The sequence below is a fragment of the Python bivittatus genome, unplaced genomic scaffold (genome assembly GCF_059951505.1).
Source record: "Python bivittatus isolate LINGU-HERP-01145 unplaced genomic scaffold, Pbiv_v1 ctg000850_np1212, whole genome shotgun sequence".
Classification (NCBI taxonomy): Eukaryota; Metazoa; Chordata; class Lepidosauria; order Squamata; family Pythonidae; genus Python; species Python bivittatus.
The window spans coordinates 21101484-21115760 of record NW_028277112.1 but is presented as its reverse complement, the minus strand read 5'-3'; the positions used below and the strand labels follow the sequence as shown (position 1 = coordinate 21115760).

Here is a 14277-nt window from a genome sequence, read left to right as displayed (position 1 = left end):
GTGATACACTACTCCATTGCCTCTCTTATCCATTCTTGACTATAATCTACAAAGCTTGTAACATAATGGAAGCTACCAGCACTTTGATCTTTGTCAAGCAATGATAGAAGTCACTGGCTTGCAGGAGGGCTTGAAAGAAAAAAGACACCTTTTTAATTGCCTCACTTGACTGAATGAAAACATTATTATAACCACTTCATGACTGTGATGTGCAGGTTCTGAATGCTCACGACTTTGCTCATATATCACTCTGATAAATTCTTGCACGGAAGGACAAAGTTGTCCGTTACATTCATCTTTCTGCTGCTTTTCAAAACTGTCACCCTGGAATAAGATGGATAACCCACAGCCCACAAACCATATATGGTCTCTCATCTCCAGTTTGGCTGTCCCTGAAGCTCTGTCCACTTACAGTTATACCAGACTGAACAATTATAATCTAGAATTGATTATAGATTTTTGATTTTGAAAGAGAATTAAAGACTGAGAAAATATTTTGATGTAGTGTTGAGGGATGACACAGAAAAACTTTGTAATGAGTGCTGGACCAGAATGGAATGAACTAAAATAATCTGTAGCATTATTCAGTGTTTTATGTAACTGTGACTGCTGTGAAACTTGATTCTGTAGGACACCTGATACAGTTTCCCCAAGACTAGACCAACAGCACCAATGTGGGGCCTTAGTCTCATAACTGGAATTAAGATGCAGAATACCCAGTATAAGATGGTTATTTTACCTGTAGTAGCATGAAGCTGGACAAAGAGATGTGCATTGTTCGTTGTTAGGAAACTCTACAGAGCACTCCCATTTCTTAAGATTATGAGCAAAATTGTCTGGCCTTTCACTGTGATTATCTTCCAGTTATACTTCAGGTTTAAGATGGTTCAGATGACAATTTCAAAATAAGTGCTTATCTGTAACTGCTAAATCTTTGATTTTCTAACTCCCAATGCAAGTAAGAAGATGAGGATAAGATTTACATCTTTTTCTGCTTTATTTTTACAAACCCTTCCATGAATGTTGGCTTTGAAAGGCTCACTTTTAAATTTTTCTTTGTACAAGGAAAATAATCCAGTGCACAAGCTTAAACAGAACCTAACCATGTTATATAATTGAGAAAACTTCTAGGTTGTTCAGTGGCATCCATAAGGATGGTCAAAACAGGCAAGATGGTGATTGAAGCATTACAGTCCAAGCCCTGTCCCTTCTGTCTGCACATTTGTATAAAGAGGTGTTCTTAGATCATGTCCTATATGGAATGCTTCCACATCATGGAATTGATCTCTTAAAAGATCCTGCAAGAACAATTCAAACATTGAATGCAAAACTTGGTCAATATATAAATACTTTGGCATAACCTTTCTCTCTCTTTTGGGTCATTTCTCTGCTAACTGGCACAAAATGACAGCCTGCTGTGCTTCTGTGTGCTAAATTGATTGTTTGATTATGTGCCACCAAGTCAAGTGTTGACTCTTAGTGACCCCATGGATAGACTTTCCCCAGGATAAAAGAGGAATAGGACAGCTACATAATTTTTACTACGTGAGGTCTGTACATTCATTTTGAAATAAGTGCCATTTCTGGACTGCACTCTGCCATTCTATCTTTGCCTCTAACATTTTGATAACAGTTACATACTAACAATGCCACATTTTGAAAAATTATGTGAAATTGACTTTATTTCTGACAGTAGAGAGGTCTGTTTTTGTCTAACATGATTTTATGAAGTGTGGTAATATCTATTTTTGACCATATTAACATAGTAATTCTACAGATAGTAGTTACTGAGTCCATTTTTATCACTACCCTTGGTTTTCTTTTAAATACTCAGGTAGCAGTCCCCTTCACCTTCTCTCCCAGTTGATATATTCTGGAACACCTTGCATTCTAAGTTTGGTTATGATATATTTAAATTCACATACCTCATACTATGGAGTTCCAGCAACTGTAGCTGTTCAAAGAGATTAGAAGTAGTAATAGTAGTACAGTAATATAACATTGCCGTCTATGGCCCTTATTTTAGAGGGAATGGAACTACATCTTGAGAGCACCTACCATGTTTTCTACAGGAAAGAATGAGGATTATACTCTCATGTTTAGAGGAATTTATATTTTAACCTCAATTAGAATTGACCTTACGTCTCTCCAGTAGTTTTCCCTTCCTGGTTTAAAAGATCACATGAAATTTCAGCAGCAACAATTATATTATAAAGCTCATATAACCATATTAAAGAGATTCCCACTAGCTGCCTTTGAATATTTCTCATAGCCTGAGAGAGGATACTTCTGATAAATAATTTATTCTTGTATTTGCATTTTGGAAATCCAGTGGATCAAAAGTAAATTAAAGCATGAATTATATCAAAAAGCACAGATGCAAATCATATAATGTATGTCATTTGTGCTATGACATCATGACATCTTCCACCAGATGCCTATGGTTCTATATCTATTTAAAACTGTTAAGTGCAAAATTTAGATTTAACATTGTCTCCTCTGTGACTATGATGCAGTGTAACATTATTTGATGTAAGTATCTAAATATGCTGATTCACAGTGGGTCAGGAATTTTCTTTAATGAGACTGGCTTTACAAAACAATCTATAAAGCTATTACATGAGAATGAATGAAAGGAAATCCATTTTTATCCCATTGACACAATACACTCACAGAAGAATTTCAAAGGAAAATACAAGAAGGAAAAATACTATACATATGGATTATTCCTTTAGAACAGCTGTACACACTGGGAAGTTGATGTAATTTCACATTAGTCTTTTGATTTGGAACTTTAAAAAAAGTGTATTGCTAGTGGGGTTTTTTGTTTTGGTATCTTTCCCCACATTTGTCCCTGAACCCTTGCTTAGCAAATCTGACACAAGCAAACAAACCAGATCAATGTCTGTGCTGATAAAAAGTGTGACTCTTACAAAAATATGCAGTTGCTGTGTCATTAGGATGCAGTTCTATTTTAAAAGCTTGGGATGTATAAATTGCAAATATTTACATGAATACTAGATCTGAGATTCTTGAAGAGGAAAGCAAAATTCTTTGAATTTTCTACTACAAGTCCCAGAAATATGATTTGGCATATATAATGTAGCCATATCTTTGTGTGCATAGAGGTTTGGTTTTCTTTATCATATATTTTAAGTTTGGGACCCTCTTTCTCTCCTTCTGACTCCTTCCAATTACAGAGTTGTACAACTAGATTTTAGTGCCCAAGCTGCTTTCCTAGCTTCTCATTGCAAACCCCTACAGTTAGAACCAGGTTCATTTACTTTCCAACTATACTGAAACCCTCTGGGTTGCATAAAGAAAATTGGTGGATGATTAAGCATGCTATGCAATGAGTGAAATATTAACTTGGTCCTAAGAAGAGCTGTCCTGAGCCTAGTCCCTTGCTGGCATTGCAAAGTGTTTGGAACGTATATCCTGGATTAAGTATGGATTCGGTGACTCTAGGGACAGGGAAGGGGGAATCACACTAAAGAATCACACAATGCCCTATTCTTCAGACTTGTAACTGGATCCTGCCACCATGTCTCCCTCATTCTTCAGGTTTAATGTCCACGGTGTCAGCTCTCTGAGGCAGGTAGGTATGCGTTTGCGTATAATGATGAAATGAGCATCGTGCTGCCATGATGTGGGCTCCACTCCTTTTGCATGTGTGTCATGATATCACACACATGTACAAAAGGGACTAAGCTTGGTTTGCAATGGTGTGATGCTTGTTTTGATGAAGGCATCAGGTCTTGTGGATGCCTGTGTCAGCTGTGCTACATAATAGGATAATTTATATGTAGAAGTTTAAACTTCAAAAAGGGAAAGCTACTAAACTGACTCTGTGACAAATGTTAATACTTTGCAAGATGAGATTTTCATGCACACTTCTATGATTCATGCTGCATTTAGACAGTCATTTCCCCACAGAGGTCTGTTGCATTCTCACAGAGAATTTATTTTAAAATAAAGTTGGTAAACATAATATCAGTCCACTGATTTCTTGAAATAACCAGAATTAACTGAATATGACACGCTGAGGACTGCTTCCTATTCTAATTGAACAAATGTTATTTGTTTAGGTCAGATTTCCAGACTGCTGTAACTAATTGGCTCTAGTAGAATTAGAATGTTTTATATAATGCAGAAATTATTATGTTTAAGGACCAGTGGCTTTCTTCCACCAGAAGTTGGTGCTGGACACAGTTTCTTTTAGTCATAGTGGATTTACAGATCACGGGTGTTATATGACAAATAGAAAAAAAAGGTTAATTTTTATGCTGGAATTCAACTTTGCATATATGGCTTTCAGTTCCTATAAACCTATTGACCACCAGGGATAATAGATGTAAAGGCACTTAGCAGAGGGACTCTATAACTTTATCTCATTTCCTTGCCTAAAAGATTTATTTTGCAGGTCCCTATGTAATATGCCTCCTGTCGGTTAGGTGATATTTTTAACACTTCCTCTCTCAATTCAGTTCCTCTTTCACTTTTTACTCTGAGCTGTGCAGTTCAAGTATTTGCTTGATTCATTATTTCTCCAAAATTGAGGAGAGGCCACTACTAGCTCTTGTTTAAGTAGCTTTGGTTTCCTATCACCATGTTATTTCCTAAATAAAAATTATCTTTATTTCCTTTCATGCAAGCAAGCGTAAAGGATTCTTTCTTATAAGAGTGATACTCATAGCTTTAGTGTTTTTCTCTCCTTGCATTCTTTCTGCGTAGAAAGCTATTTGTTATCCAACAGTGTATGCCTCATTTAAATCAGCTGTCCTTGTGTGTTATTGCAACAGAGTTTGCTGTTGCTACTATGTGGGAAAGGAAAAGAGGAATAATTTAAAAAGTGCAATGCCCAAAGATTTTAACAATACTTCTGGTGTATTTAGCAAAAGACTAAAGCTAGAGATTACTGCAAAACCTAGTGACTAGATACTAACATTTTAATCCTTACCAGTTTCCGTTCCATAGTCATTTTTGAATAATCATCATTGTCCTGATACTTAAAACTTGTTACCAATATTTGGCAAGGGGAGGTAGTGGCAGAAAAGAAGATCTGATGTAACTTGGATGATGTCATGAAGCTAATGACATTGTGGCTTCTATCCAATGCCTATTATTCAACACCTCATGTGGCATCATTTTCTATGTCTGTTTCCCGATCTTTAGCATTCCCCAGTCAGTTAAGTAATCTGTTAAAATACATATTACTATATTATTGGGAAGATATGAGCCCACCATGTTTTTCTTTTGAAATGTAAGTACGCTGATTCTCTAGCTTAGTAACTTCTAAGATCTTGATTATGTAGCACTTATGTCAAAAGCTGGAATAATAATAATGGTGATTAAGGCACTGGGCTAGAAACTGGGAGACTGGGAGTTCTAGTCCCACCTTAGGCACAAAGCCAGGTGGGTGACCTTGGGCCAGTCACTCTCTCTCAGCCCTAGGAAGCAGGCAAGGGCAAGCCACGTCTCAATATGTTGCCAGGAAAACTGCAGGAACTTGTCCAGGCAGTTACTGGAGTCAACACTGACTCAAGGGTAATAATAACAATAACAATAACAATGTATTAAATTTGTATGCCACCTGACTCTCAACGACGCTGGTTGGCTCAAGCTGAGTTCTGATAGCAGAGACCCCTAAAGACTCCTCTGAAGGCTAGAAATGAAAACTGGAAGAGAACAAACAGCAGCTCTTCTGGCCATCTTTCTACCTAGTTGCTGGGGAGAGGAATAGGGACAATTAGCTACAAAGTAAGTATAAGACGGACAGTCAAGTAAACAGCTAACAAAGAAATTTGGTCAGAAATTCTATGATCCCCACCAGTTTTCACTGCCAGTTTACTCTGCCTATATCTGGACCAACTTGCACCTTTCAGACATGTAGACTTCACTTCTCAGAATGCTCAACAATACTTGTGTTGGCAGCAGAATTCTGAGAGTTGTAGCCCACACATTTAGAAATATCCACATTGGGGAAGATTGACTGGGTTCCTTTAGAGAGCTGTATAAGAATCCACTACAGTAGTAGCAAATTAACCCTATGATAAATACCAGTAGAACACATTTATTCAGAATTCTATGAAAACCATGGGGCATTCAAAGTCCTTCAAGTGTGCATGTCCCTGACATAAGGCAGACAGGATGCATGGGTAGATTTTGTTTGTTCATTCTGTTTACATGACTGCCCACTACCAGGTGACTCTGAGCAACAATGGTAGACAATGGTAGACATACTTGGTTCCCAAGTATGTGGGAATGACCTTGGGAGACAGGAGGGAGAGCCACAGACTAGACAACCAGCATGTAAAAGTTATCTTAGCCCACGGAAGGAGAGAGAGCATGAGAAATGTTTCAGAAGGGACCCTCCCTAGTTTTCCAGAGAGTAAAAGGAAAGGAGGGGAGAAATACTTTCTGTTTTACAAGATTCTGTTAATGTAATCTTATAATAAAAATAGAGCTAATACTCCTGGTTCTGCTTCTTGTCTGGACCATCTCACAGGGATTCTTGCATTATATGTTGGCTTTAAAAAAAACAACAAAAAAAGCTTTTTTCCTGTTGTTTGGCTACATCGTGGGAGAATATATCCCAAGCGCAGCATTGTTACACCATTGCATGTCCAGCAACAGTATAAATTTTGCTTTCCAGGCTATGTTCATAATAATTCTTTTCCACATTGAATTATTACAGAATTAATAGTTTTTTGGCCATATTCTCTCCAAAAATGATCACAGACCTTTGTTTTCCCATGACCTCTTCCTGAACATCACACACATTAATAATATTTGGTTTTTATAGTTTAATTTTGTTATATCTTGTTTGTTTCAACTATTTGTATGCTGCCAGCTCATTTGAGCTTATGTCTTCATTGTGTTCTTTGAATGTGATAGTTTTAGTCCTATTGTTTCCTGAGAGCTGCAAAAATAGCTAAAGACAGCCAACATGAAAGCAGATGTATCTGTAGTGAGGGTCAAATGATTTGTAAGATTGGTATAACGGAATATGCAGCAGCTGCTTGAAAGCATTGACAGCTGCAATCACACAAATAGATGTGAAAGGGCCAAGGAGAGTCATCGATGTAATGGCTTCTGCTATCCTCCTGGCAATGACACCTCCATACATTTGGGAGATAACTTACAAAGAGTACAAATATGAAATTATCCTATGAATGTACCTTTTCTTTGGGTTTTTCATGTATTCTTTGCCTGATTGGTGGTGCGATTCAGGACAAAAAGTTGGGCCACAGAAATTGCTTGTTCAGGAACAAATATTCATTATATCTTGCTCTTGTGCCTGCTCATACTGCATTTCCAATTGTTGGTCCTCAGGCTGAAGGACGCAGTTTTATGTTGATTATTTTCAGACTGACCAAGGAAGATCCTATCAGACCCTTTAGTTATTAATACAATAACTGGCAACATGGGTCCCCTGTACATTGTTAAACTCTGCTTCCCCTTTGCCTTAGCCAGAATGATTAATTGTGAAGGGAAATGGAAACTATAGTCTAACAAAACTGAATGAACCACAGGTTGTCTTTGCCTGCACTAGCTTGACCAAATAACTAAACCCAGTCAAAGTATGCTGATAAAATCAGTATTTATGTTCAGTGGTTGGAGTCAGCACAGATAGGGAACAGACTTAATGATGCCTTTGAGTTCACTTGCTTTATTTTTGAATGGTTACTGTTCTTTCAGACTGGAAAAAGGATTATGCTGCACTTAGAGATAAAACTGAAGGGAGGCCAAAACCTAATAACAGTTCTAGAACTGAGTGGTTTGACTTTATGAATGTAGAACGAGACGTTTCACTGCAGGGAGCCTTCAGTACTGTCTTTGTAGGGTTCCTTGCAGTGCAGGAATTGTTCCTCCATGCACTCATGATCCAGAACAATGTCAAGTAAATTATATATATATCAAGATTCATAGTATGTGTATATGTTAAAGACTTCAGATTTTTCTGTTCTAAGTGTTCAGTAGCCATGAGTAAGAGAAAATTATTTTATTTTGAATTTTGTTTTTGTTGTTCTTTCAACAATGACGATAATGATAATTAAAGTTCAGGATAATTCAAGCAATTGCTTTGTAGTAATGAACAGCCGTGAAAGCAGGGAATTAAGAGTAAGAGAAAGAAGAAAGACACCTTCAAATTATGGATTTGGAGGACACCTAGGTTTCCATGGATTGCAAGAAGAATCAATCACTCAGTCCTGGCCCAAATGAAGACTCATTGTTCCCTTGAGATGATGATCAGCAAGCCAAAACTCACATACAGCATCTGATGTGAGAACAAAATGACCTAGAAAAAACATTTATGCTTGTTCAGAGTGAGCTTGTTGAGTGAAGCAAAAAAAGGAGATACCAATGGATATGGTAGATGAATGAGATCACAGAGAACACTCCTGGTAATCTCTAACTCCTGGTAATCTCTCTTTAACATCTAGTAGAGGGTTTGAACCCCATAGAATAACATCTGGCTAGCTGTGTTTGAAGAGTCAGTAAGGATGAAACTGGTCAGACGGTGTCTCCGATGGTCACTGTCACTGAAAATACTACACAGGACACACGCCATGTAAAAACAGAGAAATCCCCCCCATCCCCGCTGCAAGAGGCCTGTGTACATGAGGGCAAGACATAATATAACACATGTATCTTTCCTCTCTAAGAGCTTAAGGGAGCTGTATAGACCATTTTGACAGCACTTTAAGTGTCCTAAAAAGAGGTAGGATTATCACTTAAGGCAGGTCGAAATGGGATACATTTGTTCATAAAGTCACCAGGGTTGAGCCCAACTTGATAATATGTAATTAACTTAACTCAAGTTTGTGAATTTTTAACAGTCATCCTAGGCAAATCACGAATGATCTCATTATTCTCCCTTCCTCCTCGCATGATTGGGGGGTACTTAATGGTCTTATCTGTTGTATGAAGAATGAACATTATCAAAATTACAAATCACTTTGCACACTGTCAGTGCAATACTGATGCTTGTGTAGCCCCTGAATTATTACATTACACTGAAATTCTTTTGAGCTGATGTGAAGTCTAGACTTGACAAGAATCCCAGACATTCTAGTGCTTTAACAGTTTGATAGAAGTGGGCTTGTGAGTCGTGCACAGAGAAATAAAAAACATTAAGAAAATATTTTTTTCTGAAAGCTTGAGAAATTGTTGTTTGTATCTGACCTTTTGGTGTTTCTTTGTTAAAGACATAAAGAAAATAACTCTTTCCATTTTAGAATTTTCTATGTAAAACGTATAAAAGCTCCATCTAATTAAGTTCTTTTGCAGCTACTTTCTTTTATGGTTTCCATGGAAAACATCCATGAATCACTCACAGGGTAGAGAAAATATTTTCTCCTCAGAAAGCGCTGATAAATACATATTCCCCTGATTTAAGACACATTAAATAAGCTAACCAAAGTCAAATGTGATGTTATGGATTTCAGAAAAGCTTGCAAAGCTGGTTACACTAGATATCGTTCACATGGACCAGTCTTATGGAAAGGACTGGCCTGTAGCCCGGCCTGCTTTAAGTACAAATAGAGATGACTAATCATTATAATGGTTTCTTACTGGAAACATTTGCTAGTTTCTTTTTTCTATACCTTCTGCATATATGAAAAGGAGCAATACCGTCTATATGATTTGTAGGAACAAAGAACTTTAAACTTCTCTTGCACTGAATCCTTCAAATGTGCCTCACGTAGAAGAATACTGAGCAAAAGTCTAATCAGGCAATTTCTGAACGTGAGTCTAGCGCTCTTTTGAAAGAGTGCTAAACCTGTGTCCCAAAATAGCCCAGCTGACAGGTGGCAGGCTCAGAGGAGGGTTATATGATGAAGTGGAAGGAACTCTCTTTCTAATGTAATCTTTGACAATATGCCTGAATGTTCGTAATTGCAGCAATAAATTGCAGATAAATATTTAAGAGAAACATTCCAATTTTCAAAAATTTCACCATCCATTTTTTCAAGGTGCAAGTAGATCTAGGAATGGCTTTGCTGATGTACATTCAATTCATCTCATCCAACATATTTCATTACACTACTGAAATGCATGCTAGATATTTTACTCTCCAAATTTCTGGGAAAAAAATGAAAAAATACTAAATCTAAAGTTAAAACCAAGCCTTTCATTAACTTTTTTTTTTTGGTGTGCCTTTGAGTCAGTTTCCTGGCAACTACACAGACAAGTCCCTGCAGTTTTCTTGGCAACATTTTTCAGAAGTGGTTTGCCATTGCCTTATTCATAGGGCTGAGAGACAATCACTGGCTAAGATCTCCCAGCTGGCTTCATGCCTAATACAGGACTAGAGCTTACAGTCTTCTGGATTCTAGCTTGGTGCCTTTAACTACCACACCAAACTGGCTCTCTTTCATGATCTGTACATCTATGTTTTAAACATTAATGTATATAAATCTAATTTGAATAATTTAAAATGCAAAATTTATTCAGGACTGAGATGCAGAATAATCCAGATCTGATGTTCCTTCCCCTTCACCCAAAATTGTAAGAAAGGAAAAAAAGAAGTAAGAAAATATCCTTCAATTTTAGCTCCTGGTGACTTCATGAATATGTCCCTGCCATTTTTTGGGGACAGTACAGAAATCATTTGCAATTTACTGCTGGGTTATTTTTTCAGCAAGCCACTCTAGTCTACATCATGAGGTGTCCTGGTGATCTCCCATCCAAATAGAAACCAGGTCCAACCCTGTTTAACTTTTTCAGATAACCAAGGTCATATAGATTCAGGACATGATAATGCAAAAGGGTGAGTCTGTGTGTGTGTGTGTGTGTGTGTGTGTGTGAGTGAGTGATATGTTTGCCAAATCACCATGGCGATATGTTTAGTTAGAGTCATATAACAAGGGAGGAAAAAAATTAAATTGAACTTCATCCTCCTATTCATAGGCAGGCTGTTAAGGAGGAAGGCTGATTCTGGAATTTACTGCAGATAAATTATTCTAGAATAAATAAAATCTGTATTAGAAGTTATTTTTATATTGTGAAACAGCCTAACTCTCTCACAGCATCACGCAGACATAGTCACACACTCACACAAATGTTAACATGTAAAAATGGCAAGAGATGAAACAAATATTTTTCATTATTTTAAAAACTACCCTGTAAATTTCAAGTCTTATGCAAGAATGACAGGATCCCCAACCCAAGAATGGCCATGTGCACAGCACATTACAAATTATAGCTCTTGCTGGGAAAATAAATGTGTAAGACAATCCTATAAAGAGAGGAAAGGCAACTTTGGCAGGGAGGCAAACCTAGGATGACATTTAGTCTTGTGTGCCACGTGATCCAAAAGTGGGTATGGCTCAAAAAAATAAAGCTTAGGCCAAATCATATTAAGTGGAACACTTGAAAACAAATGCAAAAGATGTCATTTAAAAGACAGTTTCATTTCTGAACATTACTTTTCACTTCCTAGCTTAAGTGGGAGCTTATACATGTATAGTTGTAGCATATAGGCTTTATCCCTGCAGAGAATCAGGCTGGATGTGCAACTGTGTGCAGCGATATGACTTTTGAGTAAAGTTAGCAGAGGGCAGGACTTAGCCAGAGAGCTCATATATTAAGAATTCCTTGTTAAATGTCTGAACAGAGGAAATAAAATCTCCAGATACAATATCTCATGCCTTATGCTGTTTTAGAAAGATTCTATTGCATGAAATATAGCCAGTCTTGTTCTACAGAATAAGACTGATAAACATGTCTAATGCAGCCATTCTATATTTAGTTGTCTACAAATAAATTTCAAAGTGAAGATCCCCCATCCCATACTTTTGAAGTCTTCAGCATTCCACAACATCTTTTGATCATCTTGCAATTGTAATGCAACATTGTTAATTAGAATGGTCACAGGAGGAATAGAAGGCCCCTGGACCTTATTTCAAAGAATATAATATATAAATGTTAAATTGGGCTCTCCCAATAGAGAAACCTCAGAATGGACTGTGCTTCTTGCCTTCTAATCTGTTAAAATATAGATGCTGTTTTAAAAATCCTAATGGGTCTCTAAGCCTCTATTTGATAGTTTAATTTTGGAATCATTCTTTGCAAGATGGCAATACTCATTTTTATAGAGAAATAAATATTTTGATATTCTAGAGAATATTTTGATTCTCTTCTTTTTTCCTTTGGAAAAAAGGGGGAAAAAATCCTTCATTTATCCATTTGTGGGTTCATTCTCTTTAAAAAATCCCTAAGATAGCAACATTTGTACAGCTACAAACGACTTTATAAGATTTCTCCAAAAGGTTATCACTATCTGAAAGTTCTTCCTGAAAACTTCTCCCCAGCTCTCGCCCAAACCCTCATTAAGGAGAATGATTGGTAGATTTTCTCATTATATTGTTTGTTGAGCTGGAAGAAAAAGAAACTCAGAGGAATCTATCACTCCCTTTCTTTAACACACCCTGCACAGCAAATAAGCAACCACCATTTGGTGCCCTATCAGGATAGGAATCAACAGTAAAGACAGCAAATTTTATGCTGGAAAGAACTGGTGAATAGAACTTTAACTGGGCCATGGGAAAGAGGCAGAATACTGTTAAAAACAAGGCACATTCTGGGAAACTCTACCCTTTTCAACAACCACCACCACCATCACCAGAGCATATGAGTTAGCAATATTCGTAGTCTAGCAATATGAACTGTAGATTCTTTTTTGAATCTTCACCAGTAACTCAGAGTGCAGAAACCCCTCAGAAGTTTATGATAGATTAAAAAGCCAGGTGATATAATGGAAGAATTGCTTATATATTGTTATGATCTGAAACCAAATTCTCTTTATACTTAAGTCTTTTAAGAATCAAACCGCAGTGCCTGTTTTGCCTAACAGTCCGCTACATTAAATACATAAATAATTAGTTTTAATTGAATGGTATTATATTTAGTTAAAGAACAAAATGCAACGCATGAAAGCTTATGGATGTGGTAGAAACAAGTATAGTTTGTAAGGATGGAAAAGTAAAGAGACGTATAATAAATGGTGGTATAAACTAGTTGTAGCAATGATGCCTTTTTTTCTTACCTCATGACTTTAATTTCTTCATTTTGCTATTTCTTACTCCTTTTCTATACTTTGCCTCATGTTACTTTAACCCAAGTGAGAATAATATAATAGGTATTTATTTGTGTATAGTATGGAATACCTAATTATATAACACTCAATGTATCTCAAGGAATTAAATTGTATGTATTACTCATAATTTTCAATGTTCTACTTATATCAAGTATATAAATTTGCATTTACGGAAAGTGATATAAGAATTCACACTTTATATAATAAACAAAACAAATATATTCAGGATAAAAAGCTTGGATCTAGCCAAAGACTGATTCTTGGATAGACTGAGGTAATTCAAATTTTCAATTACTAGAGATGGAATTAATGAATTTAATCTACTCTAATCCAGATAATAATTTTCCATGAATCTCCATTCCCAATCTGTTATGCTAAAAATGGTGTTGCCAGGATAGGCGTAACAAAAAAGAAAAAGAGAGAGAGAGAGAGGCCATTTATTATGTAAAACACCATCATGGGAGGGGAGCAAAACCTGTCCTCAAATCAGATTAACCTTTGTGATCAGACTACTATTGGCCATGTCAATATCAAGGTCATGGGGAGGATGAAGAGACCATTTCTTCTCCTCATTGCACATCTTGTTATCCTATGCAGTTGCCTTAGCAACTGCCTACATGTATTTAACTGCCTACATGTATTGCCTACATGTATTGCCTACATGTATTTAACTGCCTACATGTATTGCCTACATGTATTTAATGGAAAAGACCAATGAGTTAATCTCATATGCATCAGCCACGGGCAATCAGTTTTTACTGCTTTCTGGCAGAGGCATTCATTCCTTATGCCCATTCTTATAATCAAATCTATCTGAAATTTCCAAAGGATATTGTTCATTCCTGATTCTATAGTAAAGAAGCTATCTTCACTGCCATTTTCATCATAATACACCTCAAAGCAAACTATTAGATGTTTTTTTTTTTTAAAGCAGGTATTAAAAGAGAATAATGCTCTAGTTTCTATGAAATTTAGCAAGCCTTATCACCTCTTAAGTAACTATCTTTATTACAGGCCATAGACTTAGACAACACAAAAACATACTTGTCTAAATAACACACATATTAAAAAGGCCTGTAGTTGTGCATAATTTGCTTTGTGTTAGCAAAGCATAAATTCTACAGGCTGCAATTACAGACCTGTAATTGTCTGCAAGAATTATGGTACTATCT

General features: G+C 36.6%; 1 protein-coding gene across 2 annotated transcripts in view; it reads left to right on the top strand.

The window, feature by feature from the left end:
• The first annotated feature begins 3419 nt into the window (after positions 1–3419).
• The window catches only part of NREP (neuronal regeneration related protein), a 55343-nt gene continuing 44485 nt past the window's right edge, over positions 3420–14277 (top strand). The window contains exon 1 of one of the 2 annotated variants that reach the window (XM_088129820.1): positions 3420–3598. The gene's annotated coding sequence lies outside the window, so the exon portion shown is untranslated. The remainder of the gene's footprint in view (positions 3599–14277) is intronic. The other variant, XM_088129815.1, reaches the window with a different exon arrangement.